Source organism: Crocuta crocuta, unplaced genomic scaffold, assembly GCF_008692635.1.
Source record: "Crocuta crocuta isolate KB4526 unplaced genomic scaffold, BGI_CrCroc_1.0 scaffold83, whole genome shotgun sequence".
In the NCBI taxonomy this organism is placed as follows: domain Eukaryota; kingdom Metazoa; phylum Chordata; class Mammalia; order Carnivora; family Hyaenidae; genus Crocuta; species Crocuta crocuta.
In genome coordinates this window covers 3,730,264-3,747,918 of record NW_027529638.1, presented here as the reverse complement: position 1 = coordinate 3,747,918, position 17,655 = coordinate 3,730,264, and positions in this window count along the sequence as shown.

Genomic DNA, 17,655 nt, shown 5'->3' with positions numbered 1-17,655 from the left:
TTGACACATAAAATTACATATCACGGTAAGCGAACATTTTCATGCACTCGTGAGACTGGGGATCATTAGAACCTATTAGAACTTTCACTCGGTAGTTTTGTACAACAGGTGGCCCCTGTCATCCTAGAATACCACCCCTTCTTCTGTTAGAGCTGATTCGTTTCTGTTTTATTGTAGAGATGCCTAACTTTAAAAAAATGATGATTACACCATAAGAAATGAGGACAGGAAACTAAGGAATTTCTGTAACAACACGGTCTATGATCATCTTACAAAAGTAGTGAAAGAATTATTGTCTGGGCCTAGCACTGAGATATAACTGTGTATACGTTAGCAAATTGTGACTTTCCAAGTAAGATAAATCAGTTGAGCTAACAATAAGGATCCTGCTTCTAAATGGGTCATAGGAAGAAATAGGGCAACAAAAAGAGCCCCGTTTCTGAATTGTCTTAGACAACGGAGATGGACCGGTGGGGAACAGGAACCTCAACTATGAAGGAAGTCTTGGTGACTTTGCAGTAGCAATATATGTGAACTGTGCCCTTTTATTTCTTTATATAGTCTAATTTCTACTTCAAACCTGCAGTTTGCTCCTTTGAATCAATCACCAGTGTAGGGGATTTACATTTCTTTTAATGTTTATTTATTTTTGAGAAAGAGAGAGACAGAATGCAAGTAGGGGAGAGGCAGAGAGAGAGGGAGACACAGAATCCAAAGCAGGCTCCAGGCTCTGAGCTGTCGGCACAGAGCTGGATGTGGGGCCCGAACCCATGAACTGGGAGGTCATGACCTGAGCCGAAGTCAAAGACTTAGCCGACTGAGCCACCCAGGCGCCCCTCAAATGTAGGGGATTTAAGATCAAGAGTGGGAGAGGCAGGGGGGTAACCAACATATTTAACAATTCATGGGCACCAATTGATAGTAGGTACTGATGGTAGCTCAGGATCAAGGATCCAGTATACATACCTAGCCGTGCCAGTCCTCAACCCTTAGGTTGCTGGATAGTAGAAAGGTTCAGGGGGCCCACGCTTGTAGGGTTAGGCTTCTGGGTAGCAGAGGGCACTGGGTTGAAGGGGGGGCGGGCCTTATGGCAGTGATTGTTTTCCAACCAGTATGAACTAGCCACAATAATTTAGAAACAGGTGCCACCACTTGGAGTAAAAGAGCTAAGCCTCAGTTCAGGGGATAATACATGGGAAATGCGACGCACACGGCACTCCTTTCCTCTTCATCTAATCCGCCTCGTCAAACGGGCCTCTTTTCCTTTGTGAAATGCCCGGTGTTAAAAGAGGTCAATTGATTGCCCACCTGAAGAAGTCAGGGAGGAACAGGACAAGCCATCATCCTTTGCTCTTTTTGGCGTCGACATGAACTTCCTGTAAGAGCTCACCTGTTAATTATTAGTCATTTGAAACTAGAATGCGTTGCTTTTTTAAAAAATTAAGTAAAGCCAAGTTGTAAATCAGAAGTTCAATGTGTCTCAAGGCCGAGGAGCAGTTTTGCAAAGAGGCTAAATCAAATGGAGCAAACAAACGTACCTGAGGAGGCAGCAGTTAGCTTTCCTTGCTTCCTTTGCTTTAAGGTATCAGAGAATGGAATGTCGGGAGTTTATATTCTCTGGACTAGCCTTGTTTAAAAAATAAAACTTACGAGACATTTATGTAGTGTCTGGGTTTCAGTTTTTCCATCAGTAAAGTGGGGTTGTTAAAAATAGTTCCAATCTCACAGGTGTGTGAGAAATAAAAGGGAAAATCCATACAAAATGCTTCGCACAATGCAAAGCACATAGAAAGTGATGAAAATAGTTGTGATAGTTCTTTATGGTAAAATTGGGGTTTTGCGAATCCTGAATCAGCTTTGTTCAATCTCATAGTCAGAAATCAACAGGAAGGAAAAGATGAGGAGGCCCTGTGTCAGCAGTAGAAATAATTTAAACTACATGGACAAAACAAGTAGGAGGAAGTAGCAACTATTAGAGTTAGTGATTTTTCTATGTAGAAAATTTGAATTAAGTCTCTATTGTAAAGTGCTTCTCATAACCACAATTTGAAAATATTCTTATTTCATATCAATAAGATTTATATCTCGTTCAATTCATAGGTAAGTCAATGTATAGAGATCTTTAACACCTGTAACCTCTTTAAAAAATATTTAGCCCCTAAAATTGTACTTTATAGTACAATATGCATGTTTCTTTCCCATGACAGACCTACTATGTATAAAATACAATATTTTTTTCTATTGATTTGTTGACTCATGCTTTGCAAGCATTTTCTCCTAGACTGTGGCTTACCTTTTGCTTTATGAAAATGGTCTCTGATAAACCTAGCTTTTATATTTTTTCTAGATTTTATATTTTAATAAAAAATATATCAGTATTTTCTTTTGTATGACATTTTAAACCACTTATGGTACCTCAGAGTAATAAAAAAGAGATCTCTTCCTATATTTTATTCTAGTGCTTTTGAAGGTTTACTTTTCACATTTACATCTTTATACACTTGAAATAAATTTTTGTGTATGAAATATAAATCCAATTTCCTCCCTATATAGGCAACCAATAATAGCAGTTCCAGGTATTGAAAAGATGAATTTCTCTAGGTTATCAGCAAAGCCACTTTGATATGATCAAATTTTCATATGTTCTTAGATTTGGTCTCCCATCTAAGTACTAACCAGGCCCGACCCTGCTTAGCTTCTGAGATCAGACGAGATCGGGCACATTCAGGGTGGTATGGCCGTAGACATATGTTCTTGGATTTGGATCTGAACCTTCTGTTTGTTTCCACTGGTCTGTTGTCGACTCTTGTCAATACTTCAATTTTAGAACATACTCTTTATACAAAAAGATTAAATGATTAAATCCTGTAAGGCATTAACAACTTAATTGTAAAAAATCTAACTTATATATCATATTTCAGGAACCAATTATTCTGTAAAATCAGTAAATGTTTAACATTTACTTCCCCATGGGTGAGAACTCGAGTCATGTAACAATATCTATTGAACTCAATACCTCTAAGTTCAGTGAATGAATGGATGATCAACCATCACTGGATGTAGAATTTCTGGCAAGTTTGTTAACAAAAAGTTCATTACTCAATTGTACTTTATGTTTGTGGTTCTTACGACAAAAGTGTGTAAGCTTACCCAAAGCTCAGAGCTTCTAGGAATGAATGGCCTCAAAGGCTTTACTCCTTCTGTCCTGGCAATTCACTTCTGCCTTGAGCTTCCAGGAATTCTTCGTGTGTGTGTGTGTGTGTGTGAGAGAGAGAGAGAGAGAGAGACAGAGACAGAGACAGAGACAGAGAGAGTGTGCGAATATGTGTGCTAAGGGGTGAGGGTGAGAGTAAGGGTAAATTGCACTTATCGTTCTCAAATTTCTTTCCCATTCAACTTTTTCAAAATATGCACATAGACCTGTAAGTGTCGGTGTTGAGACACTCAGCGCTGGTTGTCAGCAACAGAGCTCTTACCGCGGGAGGCAGACTACTCTCCAATAAGGAGAAGAAAGGAAATGAAAGGCTATAATAGATCCCAGCCCTAAGGCAAGTTCAGGCAGCTGTGAAGGATCTTTAAAAAATTTTTATGGCAAATTGGCATCTCATTTTGAATTTATGGGAAATTGATTATGCAAAAGTCAGTTGGGAAAGAAGCAGCAGGAAATGAGCCTAATTCTATGGGAATTTAGTTTCAGAGGGGAGAATACGGTGTGTGCAGTCTAATTTACAATGCTAGCCCTAAATATATCACGATGGTTACTAGTAAGAGTCCCAAAGCGATTTCTGCCAAGGCTCAAAGGGAGAGGAAGGTAGATTCCGATAAAAACCACAAGCACCCAGGGTTGATGGGATCCTCGAACTGCCTGAAGTTGGAGCAAGGTACTTTTTAAGTATTTCCAAGGGCACGCACAGTCCCTAAGTTAAATACAATTCTCTTGGAATTAAAAGATGTTCTTGAAAATTTGTGTGCTGTCAGATACTATTTATAAATTTCCTTTTATTAAGCATCTTATAATTTCCTTTTATGAAAACGGTAACATTTCAGGTTAACAAAAATCTTACACACAAATCTTTAAAGAGAAATCTTTAAGAAAATCTTTAAGAGGTTTACCATGGTAAACCTCTGAAAATCTCCCCAACTTAAAGAAAATCATGGGCTAGAAGGGATGGCTGCTCAAGGGGAAAAAAAGGTCACAGTGATGATACCTAACATTTTAGTCTTGACCAGGTGCAGGCAGTGATATGTACTGTTGTCTATAAACTTCATGACTGTGAGGTAAAGTTCTACCTTTTCCATTTGGCAGATGAGGAAACTGAGGCTTAGTCAAATTAAGTAAGTTCCCTAAGGTTGTATTTCTAGTAAGTGGTGGATATGAACTGGAATTCGGTCTAATTTGATTCCAAAACCTGTACCATTTTTCCTAAACCAAATGGGTAGAGACACCATCCAGCGTCTGAAAGAGGCAACTAATCGATCCCAAAGATGCCTACATCCTAATCCTCAGGTGGTATCTACATGGCAAGGGAAGCTTTGGTGACGTGATTAAATTAAGGATCTTGAGATGGACAGATTATCCTAGATTACGAAGGCAGACCCATTATACAAAGACCCTTATCCATGAAAGAGGGGAGGCAGCAGAGGAGAGTCGGAAGATGTGTGGATAGAAGCAGAGGTCACCATGATTTGATTTGTCGGAAGGGGCCAGGAACCAAGGAGCACGGGCAGCCTCCAGAAACTGCAAAAGGCAAGATGAAGATTCTTCCTTAGAGCCTCCAGAAGTGTAACCTGACCCTGCCAAACCCCGGTTCTTAGCCAAGATCCGTTTTGAACTTCCACAGTTGTGGTACCAGTTTAACTTTGGCATGTGTGTGGGGGTGTCTGTTTTCCACACCACCAAGCAATTCTTCAACACCAGCCAAGTTTCATAAAACTGAACTCAATTCCGACACTACCTGGAGACAGGGACAGGTTCCACATGTCACCAACCCAGAAGCCCTCTGAACCCCATCCTTGGTGGGGTTTGATGGAGGCTTTATTATATAGAGATGATTGATTAATTCATTGACCATTACTAACTGAAATCATTCTCCAGCCCCTCTCCCTTCCTTAGAGGTTGGGGTTGGGGACAAGACTGAAACTTCCGGCCCTCCAATCACTTGGTTCATCTTCCTCTCCTCCGGGTCCCCATCCGGCTCACACTCTGTCTCTTTGTAAAATAAAAACAAAACGAAACAACAACAACAAAATTCATTCAGGGGTCTCCCTTAGCCCTCGGATAATGTCCAGTTGTCTTTGAGGTAACCCACAAGGTCCTTCGCCATCTGGATCTGCACCCTGCTTCCCTCCATGGCCCACCTCTACCGCCCCCATCATACTCTCCTGCGCGCACCCTTCTCTCTGTTAGCTCCTTCTTCCTTCCAGTTACCGGTTTAGCCATGGCTGTCCTGGAAGTCTTCCCAGGCACTGAGCGTGTGTCTGGGGCCCTGTCCTGTGTGCTTGTGGTTTCTTTTGTGTTCCCTCTACTAGCACTTACTGTGGGCATCAACTGCTTATTTAATTGCGTGTGAACTTGTGATGTCTTCAGAACGTGAATTCTATGAAGGCAGGGTTCAGGGGTCTCATTCACTGGGGATATAAATGCATACATGGCTTAGCCGAACAGAACGGTGGTGGGAAGGAGGAGGAGGCAAGGCTGTGATCCCCTGCACAGATGAAAGAGATACCCGCCCATTGGGCTGCACTGGGTATTGAAGATGAATGAGAATCACACCAGACCTGTGCCTCTAGAGGCACCATGCCTGGCTTTGACTCCCAGTCCCTCTCTGCCCTGTGGCCAGCCTAGGGCAGCTCTTGTAATGCATCCAGGGGAGTTAAGCAAGAATTGGAGTTAAAACTCGGCCCACTGCTCATCAAACTTCATGCCCGGCACAGGGCTGTTCTTGCTCTGAAGAAGAGGCACCACTTTCTTGACAAAGATGAAATCTACACTCTAAGAGGCTTTGGTGGCTGATTTCCCCTGGGGGCTATATGGACAGACAAGGGCAGGTATCTTTTTATAACTCCTTTGCCCAGTGGGGCCCGTTACTGTAATTGGTCTACCCTTCTTGCCTTTTTTGGATTTGATACAAGGGCCAGACACAGGCTGCCCTGCCAGGCCGAGATCTTGGGCAAGTTACCAATCTCTCAATAAACATCAGCTTTATCAGTGTCTACACCTCGTGGGGTTCCTCTGAAGCCTGTGTTAGATAATCCGCATGAGACGCTGAAGCATAGAGAAAAGTGTTCAAAACTTGTTCTTGAAAATGCCTTGAAATTATCAAGAGCCAGGTACGACCTTATACAATAAGACTGCAAAGCACAGGCAAAGTTCTAACATCACGAAAACAGGACTACACGAACATACAGGATGGTGATTTCAGAGGACAAGTTTTCCGAAAGGCAAATTTTAATGGTTTAAAAACACTTTAGGCGTTTAAAACATTCAGGATCTTCAGCCACCATTTTGTCTTAAAAAAAAAAACAACAAATAAAACACAACAACTCTCTTTAGGAAATGTGCCCTTTCCTCAAAGCCTGGTAGGAGGAGCCAAAGTTCCAGAGAGGCCTTCATATTTGCCTATTCTGCTTACATTTCTTGTTAAATCTTTCTTTGTGCATTATTCCCTTCTAGGCTCACTTGTAAAACTGCAGGATGCTGATTTCCTTACACATAATATAATTCTCACAATGGATATTTAAAATTTATGGCCAAATCTCCCACATGAAGGTGGTCTGGCAGCCATAATTTTTTCCTTCTGTACATAAATGACTATTAACGTGTTGGCGTTTTGCAGACAGGTTTTGATGAACTATGATATTTTGCTTAAAATCATTCCAAGAATAATGTCAGACTTCGTAATTGCCTTCCCCGTGACCACCAGCAAGCAGCATTCACCTCCACCGCACAGCTTATATTAAAAGGAATCAAACTACAACCACAGACAGACCTGTGAATTCGAGAACACAGGGCAGACGGCAACTTTTCTCTAAGGTTTTGGGAATGTACTCAAAAGTGGCAAAGCTCAGACTATAAATATCTGTCTGTTGATTTCTACAAGCATAGAAATGTGCTTGTGAGAATGGCTTTTGTAGCCTCTTTCAGATTTAAAAAAAAAAAGTGGCAGATGGTTTAACATGAAAACAAAGCAATAATCAAACTTCAGTCACAGTGGCGACAAAAGAATCTCAGTTCGTAGTTGGGTGCTGTTTAGAACAAATGTTCCCAAATCCCAGACTACGTTAAAATGTTCATTTGCTCAGAGCGAGATCAGACTAATGCATATATGTAACATTTAGACATGTAGAAACAAATGCATGCATTTATGTCAGAGCCATGTTGGCCACCACTTTACGCAGGAAAAATGGTCAGGTATTTTGAGATTGTGTCCTTTCAACTTCTTTGATGTTAAAGTGTTCTTTCTTTATGTAATGATTTCCCTAGCCAATGATAGCTGTCAATCTGTGGCAAGTTTAAAAATTGGCAGCCTCTAAATTTTGCTTTTCGGGGAAATGTTAATGCTACATAAAATCCAAAAGCCTCAGAACCAAAAAAGCGACCGTATTTTCTATTTTCTGGACCACTGCTCTGCTCTCTTACAGACTAAGCTAACTTATCCTCCGTCAAAGAATTGCAGGGGTGGGGGTGAGAGGGCGGTGCTGAAACCTTCCACAAATTCTCTGACACAGTTGCAGAGCCCACCATGTAGAAATCCACTGAGTGCTCAGGGATTATGACATTTTCATGTTTCTTGAATGGAAAATAAAGAGAAAAAATAATTTAGGGGCACGTGGGTGGCTCAGTCAGCTAAGTGTTCAACTTCAGCTCAGGTCATGATCTTACCATTTGGGGGTTCAAGCCCTGCGTCGGGCTCTGTGCTGACAGCTCAGAGCCTGGAGCCTGCTTCAGATTCTGTGTCCCTCTCTCTCTGCCCCTCCCCCATTTGCACTCTCTCTCTCTCTCAAAAGTAAATAAACATTTAAAAAATAAGTAAATAAAAATTTTAAAAAGAGGAATATAATTTAAAAAATCAAGCTCACCCATGCAATATACAGTTCCATTAGGACCCTCACTCAAAACCTGATACCTGTACATCATTTTATACCATTACCAACAAATGAACTTTCTCACATGTATTCAACAGGGAACAGCTCTATGCCTCACAACCTTGGGTAAAATTGGTTTTCCTAGATGGGCCTTTCTGTCCTCCGCTGTAAAACAAGGTTTGGACTCCATTGCCAAAGTCCCTCCCAACACTAATATTACCCACTCACCTGCTACTTCCGCTCTCAAATACTACTCCGCTCCCTGGAGTAGCTTGTTTGATGGGACAGTTTGAATGGAGTTTAGTGAAGAGCAAGGGTTATTAACAATTGCAAAAAGTGCCATATGTGCCCAATTTAAAGGTCTATGTTCATGTATTACTTTGTCCTTTTTCTTGCTTCTTAAGATTCTTATTTAATCATATTACTCTCCTACTCAGAACCCGCCGTAGCTCTTCATTATTAAATCAGGGACGTGGCACCAGAGTGTTTGCTGGGCCAATGAGGCAGAGGAGGGACAGGCCTGCTGTGCCCAGGAGCGAGTCTGTGCCCGTGGGAAGGGGACGGAGCCACTCAGCTCCAGCACCTCAGGGCCACCAGAAGGGTGCAGCTGTGAAATCTCTGAGACAAGACAGAAATCTGACCTTTTGAGTATATAATCTTTAGAATTTTTTATGTTTTTTTTTTTTTTGAGAGAAAGAGAGAGAGAGAAAGAGAGAGAGTAGGGGAAGGGCAGAGAGAGAGGGAGACAGAGGATTTGAAGCAAGCTCCCTGCTGACAGCAGCGACCTGGATGTGAGGCTTAAACTCACAAACCGTGACATCATGACCTGAGCTTAAGTCACATGCTTAACCGACTGAGCCACCCAGGTGCCCGTAGAATTTGTACAGTTGGCAACATTTACAACTGTGACAACTTGATGATTCCATAATAATTCCAGCTGACAAGCTGATAGGTCGCTAGATAAAAGTTCCGAAAGTCAAGCTTCTGTCACATAGCTCTGACTTATTTCAGGGTCCCCAAACACATTTTCTTTTCACCATGTTCTTGGAATTAGCAATTGAGTCCAGCACTCTTGATTGAAAGATGAGGGCATAAGAATGTAGGTTTTGAAGAAAGATAGACCTTGATACAAGTTCTGATTCCATCACTGCTACCTTGTAAAAGTTACCTAACTATTTTGTACCTTGGTTTCCCTAGCTTTATTTTTTTTTATTTTTATTTTTTTTATGTTTTATTTATTTCTAGGAGAGAGAGAGAGAGAGCGTGAGCAGGGGAGGGTCAGAGAGAGAGGGAGTCACAGACTGAAACAGGCTCCAGGCTCCGAGCTGGCAGTCAGCACAGAGCCCGACATGGGGCTCGAACCCACGAACCGTGAGATCATGACCTAAGCGAAAGTCGGACGCTTAACCGACTAAGCCATCCAGGCGCCCCTTTGGTTTCCTTAGCTTTAAAATAAAGTCACTGGTTCCTATCTTCTGGGTTGTTAAAGGGTTGGTTCCCCTCCTTTCTCCTATTCATTCCAGGCGGGGAGTGTCTTTGGACACATCTTTGCCTTCCCCCAGTGCCTCTTTCTTCGCAGGCCACTCTCCTAGATTCCGCAGAAACTTCAAGGTCTGATTTCTGCCCCCCAACCCCCACCTTCCAGCCCAGCTCACTGTAAAGGGACTTCTCTGCTATATCTTCTGTAAGCATTTGTTTTTGCTCTCAATGGGAGTCTTTTTTCTTTTCTCTCTTCTCCTTCCTTCCTTTCTTCTTCTCCTTCTTCTCCTTCTTCTTTTCCTTCTTCCTCTCCTTCTTCTTTTCTCTTTCTTCTTCTTCTTCTTCTTCTTCTTCTTCTTCTTCTTCTTCTTCTTCTTCTTCTTCTTCTTCTCTCTCTCTCTCTCTCTTTCTCTCTTGTTCCTTGTCTCATCCTGGATTTCAGATAATCTATTAAAAATGATCAACTCCCATTTTCAAATTCTAACCTCAGAAAGAGTGATATTATTTGAAAAGAGAACATGCTCTGACATTATACGGGCTCCAACTTTTGATCCATTGTAAGCATCATGCCATAGATGAAGCGAGAGGGTCCCCCTGCAGGATAGAAAACTTGCACACAGGAGAATTCAATCATGGGGAAAAGGTGTATTTTGGGAACACCCGGGTGACTCAGTTGATTAAGCATCTCGATCTCCGGGTTCAGGTCTTGATCTCAGGGCTGTGAGTTCAAGCCCCATGTTGGGCCCTGCTTTGGATGTGAAGCTTACCTTAAAAATAAAAAACAAAAAAAGGAAAAGAGATATGTTTTTAATGGTTGGCTTTTTAATACCAACACAACCAAGAACCTCTTTCTTCTTCTACCCTGATGGTTAAATAACAACAACAGCATCCATAATAATAAGTAGAATGTATTATCACAGCTGCCTCTTCTTGTACCCCAAAACATGGCCCTAGTTCTGAACTGCTAATAAGATCTTGCTCTAATTTTGCTCTGGGCTGTGTCCAGACCTGATGGTGAAATGCGGTAGCTACTCCAAGGTCCGAGGAAGCCCCAGGAGTGTTTTTTGTCAAAGCCTTGCTGTAGTGATAAAGCCTGCTCTCTGAGGAGATAAGTAATGCCCTCCTGCAACAATCCATTTCAATATCTGTCCAGTACAGGTTTCTCTGGAGATTTATTTGCGCTAAGTTCCCATGATGTCACATGGAGGCGGTGATCTGGAAACAGAGAGAGAAGCATTTGGGGGATTATTTTGATGAATAATTGGTCAGGGCCAGTGGGAAGAGAGGACACAAAAGAAGTGAACCTCTCTTATTTGGGATAAATGATCAACTGTTAATGATTCATATGGCTTCTGCAGCCATCAGAACTGGCCCATACTTGCACATGATGTGCCCCGAGTCCAGAAGGAACACACACTGTCATGAGAGTAAAACGTTCTTCTCTGTGCTTAGAGGGAACTGTCGGCAAAACTTTGAAAACTTGGTTAGGCGGCCAGAAAGCAAGTTAGAACAACGTGAATGTTGTCCTGCTGGACAGCAACATAAGAAGACAAGCAAAGGGCAGGATGGAGGAGGGCAGCCAAGGAAGCCATTTTATTGATGCTACCAGACTAGGTCTGAGGGATCTCACCACATCGTCAGTTCGTCTCTCCCAAACCCCCACCAGCAAAGAAGTTCCCAACACCAAGACAAAGTCTTGGAATCCCTTCACTCTTTTCTTAATTTTTAAAAACTTACAGAGTTTATTTATTTTGAGAGAGGTAAAGTACAAGTGGGAAGGGGCAGAGAGAGAGGGAGGAGAGAATCCCAAGCAGATTTAGTCCGACTGAGCAGAGCCCAATGTCCGACTGGAACTCACAAACTGTGAGATGGTGCCCTGAGCTGAAGCCAACCATCAGGACACTTAACCAACTGAGCCACATGCACTTGACACACACACACACATTCACCATAGGTTTTAGAGACTCCTTGTTACCTCTAACAAAGTAGTTGTTTTTACTGGACAAAAAGGCTTGGGGTGGGTGTTACAATGTGATTTTCCCAAAAATTTGCAGGTCTCTAGAATAGTGCTCAGAATCACTTCAAGACGATCAGTGAAACAAATAAAATACAAGAGTCTCAGATTTTAAATTTCAAGTGAAATGTCACACCTTTTACAGGGGCTTGTAGGAAGGAGGCAGGGGTTATTCTGGTCACTGGTAGCTGTAAGTACCTCTACTTAAGCTGTGCCTTTAGCAACTTAACACCTGGTCATTTCACCCACTGCCCACTCATTCTGGCCCTTGAGAACTCTTCTGAAGGAAGCCTCTCCCAGTGCCTCGGAGCTGATTCAAGCCTAGGGTTGTGATGGGCTTATCTCATAGTATGGCTGGTCCTGTAAAGTGAGCTTCCTCCGGGCCCAGAAACTATAAGAAACAAGGAAAGGAAAATTGGAGACTACTTAATTTTGTATTATGGAAATTAGAGGAGTCCAGTGGTGAAATTTCATCAAGGTGAGAACCATATAATTTCCCTTACAAGCCAAAAATAGAGTGTTCAGGAAGCCCTGCCCTGTGAGCAAATCACAGTAAAAGTCAAAGGTGGTTAGTAACGCTACTGACATGCTCAGGCCTTCATTCGTTCCCACATTGGAACGTGGTCTACCAGTTGCCAAAGACTGGCCTCTGGAGTGGGGATTGAGAGAGAGGCGGGTTGGGGGAGAGAATTATATACACCAACCTGAAGGACTGGTTAATATTTATCATTAAAGGAAAAGCCAACGTCCTTAAAGAGACCTACCAGGACCTCCGGGCCTTGCCTATCCTCTCCTTTTGCCCCGACCCCGCCTCCCCATTTCTCTCTCTCACTCTAGCCATACTCTTTGCTGTTCTTTGAACGTGTCAGGCTTTTTCCTTTCCATGGAACAGCCTTCTCCCGAATAGTCACCTGGCTCCTTCCCTCCAGCCTTTCCTGGGTGGGTTTCACCCACAGCTACACTCTCTTTTCCTCATTCTCCGTATTGCACTCCACTTTCCATCTGGTATCCTCTATATTCAATTCCTACCTTGTGTATTGTGTCTCTCCTTACTAGAATGGTAGAGACTTGTGCTAAATCTCCAGTGACTAAAATGGTGCATGGTAAAATCTAGGCACTCCAATACTGTAAATAAAGGTATGAAAGAGTGGATGGACCCCCAACATTGTGGACCGTATTCATTCAACTCCCCTGCAGAAATGCCTTCTGGGATGAGATTTGATATTTTATTTTATTTTATTTTATTTTATTTTATTTTATTTTATTTTATTTTATTTTATAAGTTTATTTATTTTGAGAGGTAGTGAGCATGAATGAGCAAGGGGCAGAGAGAGAAGGAAAGAGAGAGAGAGCCCCAAGTAGGCTCTGTGCTGACAGCTCTATTGGGGCTCCTTCTCCTGAACTGTGGGATCATGACCTGAGTCAGACACAAGAGTCAGATGCTTACCCAACTAAGCCACCCAGCAGCCCTGAGATTTGATATTTTAGAAAGAACTTATATAAGACATGACTTTATACAAATGATGGTCTTTCCCACCCACTTGGAGTTTAAAAACGTGGGCCATTTTGTTACCCAAGATCTTTCGCACAAGCATCAACACAATCAATCCCTTCAAGAACCCAGGGCCAGGAGGCTTTTCCACAGGGACACTTATTTACATCCTTTAAAACTCACAGTGCAGGCCCCATAGCCCCTTTCCCTTAGCTTCCAGGAAAATAACTTGATACCATTTTTGTTAACACAGGGAGAGTGTGCGTGTATGTGCGTGCACGTGCGCAGGGGGCCATTCTAATTGAAAGTATCTGCTTACAAAGTGAACTTTTAATTTTCACTTGCTAATTCTACTTCCCATGGACACAAGACTGTGGGTGTACTTTCCGACGCCCTATTATGTTGCTGGCATTGGAAGTAGCGCTAGTTTACTGCCTCCTGGGAGGCCTCCTGGGCCTCAAAATTACTTCTGAGTCCTCTGAAATGGACCGCACTCTAAAAGGGGGCCAAATATCGTTGTACTAGAAGAAACCAAAAGAAGAGTCCTCTCCCCCAAAACTCGGGGAGGAGGGTGAGGGGAGATGGGAAGCGGAAAGAAAAGGATGGCCCCGAGAGGGGAGGGGGGATACTGGGCTCTACTGCCTCCAAACTAACCCAAAGGTATCCTGGAATCCCCATTACTCTGTTGAGAGCGCCACTCACATTGGCCTCTATCCAAGCAGGTTTAGTGGGAAAAGTATTAACGCCTGCAAGGTGGTCCCCCAGCAACGTCCCTGAGGACAGAGGTTGCAGTATAGCCGGGGAAAAGCCATAGGAGCAGGCCGATTCCAACACCAAGGTGCCTGTTAGGTGAAAAGGCACTCTATCATATGACAAACTGCCGCGTTAGTATGGCAGCCGGCAGAGGAGCGGTGGAAAGCTGTGCGGCCCACAGATGGACGCAAAACGAGCGAGCAGGGCTGTCCTCGGAGAACATAATCTACATACCAGAACAGGCATGGGTTTGTTTAGGTCTAAGCCATGGCAACAAATTTTAGCTTTGCAGCTCTCAGAACAGCTGTACCGAGGGGCCTTGGGCAAGGCCGGCCCACGGGTTCCTGGACTCCCTACTCTGGGCTCTGTTGTATTATATCTTCAAACAACACCTAAGTGTTAAACCTTCAGTTCATTTGCACAGCGCAGCTAAGAAAACAAAGCAACTCCCAGACCTCCCTGTGTGGCTGCAGACGACTTTTCCCCTTACCTTTCCCCTTCCAGACTGAAGTAGTTTTCAATAGTTTGAGGAGGGGGACCCAAACTTGCTCCTTACTTTCAGGGTGGAAAAGCACTGAAGGAATGTATTATGATTAAACACAAAAACAAAACCCAAACAATTGTTTAGGAGAAGCCGAAGTCATTGCAGGGAATGTGAATGGAGGTATATCTGTCAGCACAGACCTACAGCCCCCACAGATGGCTTCATGTCAGGCTGGAAGACATGGAGGCAGCCTTCCAGTCAAATGATTGACACATCTTGCTCTTGGAAACCTGAGGAATCCAGAGTGTCTGTGATGGTTTTGCAAATTAGAAGTCTTTCTGCTAAAAAGCAAAGCTAAAGTGCCCAGAGCTCGCCTCTTGCCTGTTTCGTGTGAGGTTCTGAAGATGTTTCAAAGGAGAGTTACTAAAACAAATAAAGCGTACAAACCACTGACCCAGTTAATTTTTATAGAGAAGGAAAGTCTGGTTGGGATTGGTTAAGCGCCATTTCCAGGATCAGAGAAATAATTAGCGATCAACCTGGCTAAACACCCAAATCCCTTACTCCTGACTCGGTGCAGCAAATCTCCAACTTACTGCCTCTGCACACGCTCCACACCATGTTGGAGTTTATTTTTTTTAAGTTAAGGAAAATTAACACTCCTAATCTGGAATGGTGGGGAAAGAAACGTGAACTTACCATTTGAGATTTAATTACTCCATTTGTGGGAGCGCACAGCCAGGGCCGGCGTTCGGTGCTCCAGCTTGGGCACCAGTCACATCTGTGTGGGACGCTGTGTCTGCTCCGTTTTCCAGGAGCGCCGGATGAATTCTAGAGAGGAAGGATGAAAGAAATCTGCAAAACTCCCTAAGTAGATATTTTTTATGCATCTGATTTTCAGAAACTGAAGCACGAGTCTCTGATTTCAGACCCAAGAAGAAGGGCGAAAATGTTGGTTTCTACCAGTAGTCTCTGAAGCCTCACCATCCCTCCTCCAAAGTATGTTGGTCTGTAGGCCAACAGCGTCAGTGGCATCCGCCAGAAGCTCATCAAAACTGCACATTCCTTGGCCCCATCCCAGTTCTAGCAAACCAGTCTCAAGCTCCTCAGGTCACTTGCATATTAAAGTGTGTATCTGGCCTCGATCCAGAACAGGTGCTTCCCCGAAGGTGGTCTTCAGGCCAGCAGGGTCCGCTTCACCCAGGAACTTGGTCGAAATACAGATTGTTCACCCTGCTCCAGACCAACTAAATCAGAAACTGCGGTTCTGGGGCTCAACAATATAATTTCTGCAGCCCTCCCGAAGATTCGGATGCTCAGTACAGCTTAAAAAGTGCTGGTCCAAAGTGTGAAGACAAGCACAACTCAGGACACTTACTCTAAAAAAAACAGAGAAAAGGTACACCGGTATTTCCCAAATTGTATTCTGTAGAATAAGATATTGATAGATATTGTTCATGGTCAAACATATTTGGGAAATACAGAGTTAAAACCCAGTCGTTTTTATTTTCATGGCAAGACTACCCAGCTCATAAGTGTGCATTGTGAATTTCTGAGACAGTTGGTAGTGATTTTCAAATTTATTTTGGAAGGCTGAAAATTTAAGCTAATTGCTCATTCACATATTCATAGTAGGTCTCATTTTCTGAACCAAGAATGAACAACTTGAATCCATTTTTTGAGTAATATTTCTTACCGTCTCCTAGAGAAGGGGCTGCAGTAGGTTGTTTGCAGTGCTGGGTGTACACGTACACAACCTCCTTTAAGCATTGTGACAATCCTCTAAGACTTGGGAGAACTATTCTAAAGAGGGTGAAAAGGCACACTAACGAAAAAATGACAACACAGGCTCAAATGAGTTCTATAGTTTCTCCAAGATTAGAAGGTTCTTAAGTGAGGGAACACCAGTCAAAGAAGGTGGTCTTCTGGTCAATTGCCCTGGGTGCTGCCAATCTGTGAGAAGCTCTAAAACATCACAGGAAACATTATGAGATGGAGAAATAATCATTTACTAGGGCAATTCTTGAGGACAGAACTTCACGGGATTGATGGGATACTTTGCTAAGGAGCTTAGAGTCAGGGGTAGAGACTCCTGAGGGAGATTCTAGAGTAACACCAGCTGAATTCAGGCTCAGGACTTCTTTGCTGAATGGGGTGGATGAGTATGAGTAAGAGCTAAATGGGTCAGAGAATTTTTAGGGGTGGATCTCTACTTCCAAGGATTCTATACCTCCTCCTTTCCTGCCAAAATGCTCCGGCTTCCCTCTGCATTAAATGTTGAATAAAAAATAACAGAAAAAATGGGAAGCCTGGGTGTCTCCGTTGGCCAACCATCCAATGGATATTGGCTCAGGTCATGATCTCATAGTTTGTGAGCTTGAGCCGCGTGTTGGGTTCTGTGCCGACAGCGAGGAGCCTGCTTGGCTCTCTCTCTCTCTCTCTCTCTCTGCCTCTCCCCTGCTCTCTCTCTTTCCCTCCACCCGTCTGTTTGTCAAAACAAATAAATAAACTTAAAAAAATGCAACACCACTGATTTGCAGGTGACCCAAACGATGAGCCTACTTGTATAAAAGTTTGACGTGAGGGTATCGAGATCGACACGCACATAGGTTTGTCAATGCCAGTGCCTGTGTCACCTAAGCAGTCTTCTCTCTTTAAGCACTTGACACGTACACTTACATATGATTACTCTATTCATTTTAGCCATCAATGGTCTGCTCAAGTTGGTCTTGAGATGACCTGAACTCACACAGCTCCCATCGGCTTCCCATCGTAATCCATGCGAGAGTGAACTTTATTACCATCATTTCAAGAGGTTCTTTAGTGACTTTTTCCCCCTCTTTTTTATTTTCAGAACAGTTTCTGTGCAACCTGGACCTCAAGCGAGCCCCGTAACCAAGTCATACTTCTCAAAGAATCTGGAAGTCAAGTCACACAGGTTTCTGATGTGTAATGAATATAATCGTTAGAAGTCTAGAAGACGCTGTTTCATCAATGTTAGTTTAGTTTGAACTAGTTTAAGAGCCTAAACACTTAAGTCTTAAGCCATAAAAGTCCATTCACATATTTTATAATATGTCTCATTTTCTGAACAAAGGCTTAACAACTTGAATGTAAGAAGCAGGTGTGCGCACTCTTGATGGGTCAAAACCTTAACACCACCCAGACACGTCTATAATTTCTGGGCACCGTGCATGGCATGCGTGAATTTTGTTTCAATATGTTTTCCATGGCGATAGCTTAGAAAGTCATAGAGCCGTATCCTACCCAGACTTCCATTCCTGGTGGCACAAGTATGTGCTGATGATTGAAAGGTCATGCAAAACAGATGTGAGGGCAGCTGGCTTT